We start from the raw sequence: 2,258 nt of genomic DNA on the forward strand, positions 1-2,258 counted from the left end.
AACGTAGTGTTACACATATTCATAGCGTGAATACCAAAAGATGTAGAGTTGATAACGATAGTCCCACATACTTGTGGCACTGCTGCCTTGGTCACATTGGTGTCAAGTGCATGAAGAAGCTCCATGCTGATGGACTTTTAGAGTCTCTCGATTATGAATCATTTGACACATGCGAACCATGCCTCATGGGCAAAATGACCAAGACTCCGTTCTCCGGAACAATGGAGCGAGCAACCAACTTGTTGGAAATCATACATACCGATGTGTGCGGTCCAATGAGTGTTGAGGCTCGCGGAGGATATCGTTATGTTCTCACTCTCACAAATGACTTGAGTAGATATGGGTATGTCTACTTGATGAAACAAAAGTCTGAGACCTTTGAAAAATTCAAGGAATTTCAGAATGAAGTAGAGAATCAACGTGACCGAAAGATAAAATTCTTGCGATCGGATCGTGGAGGAGAATATTTAAGTCACGAATTTGGTACACACTTAAGAAAATGTGGAATCGTTTCACAACTCACGCCGCCTGGAACACCTCAGCGAAACGGTGTGTCCGAACATCGTAATCGCACTCTATTAGATATGGTGCGATCTATGATGTCTCTTACCGATTTACCGCTATCATTTTGGGGATACGCTCTAGAGACAGCTACATTCACTTTAAATAGGGCACCGTCTAAATCTGTTGAGACGACACCGTATGAATTATGGTTTGGGAAGAAACCTAAGCTGTCGTTTCTGAAAGTTTGGGGATGCGATGCTTATGTCAAGAAACTTCAACCTGAAAAGCTCGAACCCAAGTCGGAAAAATGCGTCTTCATAGGATACCCTAAAGAAACCATTGGGTATACCTTCTACTTAAGATCTGAGGGCAAGATCTTGGTTGCCAAGAACGGATCCTTTCTGGAAAAAGAGTTTCTCTCGAAAGAAGTAAGTGGGAGGAAAGTAGAACTCGATGAAGTACTACCTCTTGAACGGGAAAGTAGTGCAGCTCAGGAAAATGTTCCTGTGATGCCTACAGCAACTGAAGAGGAAAATAATGATGATGATCAAGGTACTTCGGATCAAGTTGCTACTGAACTTCGTAGGTCCACAAGGACACGTTCCGCACCAGAGTGGTACGGCAACCCTGTCCTGGAAATCATGTTGTTAGACAACGGTGAACCTTCGAACTATGAAGAAGCGATGGCGGGCCCAGATTCCAACAAATGGCTAGAAGCCATGAAATCCGAGATAGAATCCATGTATGAAAACAAAGTATGGACTTTGACTGACTTGCCCGATGATCGGCGAGCGATAGAAAACAAATGGATCTTTAAGAAGAAGACGGACGCGGATGGTAATGTCACCATCTATAAAGCTCGACTTGTCGCTAAGGGTTATCGGCAAGTTCAAGGGATTGACTACGATGAGACTTTCTCTCCCATAGCGAAGCTTAAGTCCGTCAGAATCATGTTAGCAATTGCCGCATACTATGATTATGAGATATGGCAGATGGACGTCAAAACGGCATTCCTTAACGGGCATCTTAAGGAAGAACTGTATATGATGCAGCCGGAGGGTTTTGTCGATCCTAAGAGTGCTAACAAAGTATGCAAGCTCCAGCGATCCATTTATGGGTTGGTGCAAGCATCTCGGAGTTGGAACATTCGCTTTGATGAAATGATCAAAGCGTTTGGGTTTATGCAGACTTATGGAGAAGCCTGCGTTTACAAGAAAGTGAGTGGGAGCTCTGTAGCATTTCTCATATTATATGTAGATGACATACTTTTGATGGGAAATGATATAGAATTCTTGGACAGCATTAAGGCCTACTTGAATAAGTGTTTTTCAATGAAGGACCTTGGAGAAGCTGCTTATATATTAGGCATCAAGATCTATAGAGATAGATCGAGACGCCTCATAGGTCTTTCACAAAGCACATACCTTGATAAGATTTTGAAGAAGTTCAAAATGGATCAGTCCAAGAAGGGGTTCTTGCCTGTATTGCAAGGTGTGAGATTGAGCTCGGCTCAATGCCCGACCACGGCAAAAGATAAAGAAGATATGAGCGTCATCCCCTATGCCTCAGCCATAGGATCTATTATGTATGCCATGCTGTGTACCAGACCTGATGTAAACCTTGCCGTAAGTTTGGTAGGAAGGTACCAAAGTAATCCCGGCAAGGAACACTGGACAGCGGTCAAGAATATCCTAAAGTACCTGAAAAGGACGAAGGACATGTTTCTCGTTTATGGAGGTGACGAAGAGCTCGTC

This window comes from Triticum dicoccoides, chromosome 4B, assembly GCF_002162155.2.
Source record: "Triticum dicoccoides isolate Atlit2015 ecotype Zavitan chromosome 4B, WEW_v2.0, whole genome shotgun sequence".
In the NCBI taxonomy this organism is placed as follows: Eukaryota; Viridiplantae; Streptophyta; class Magnoliopsida; order Poales; family Poaceae; genus Triticum; species Triticum dicoccoides.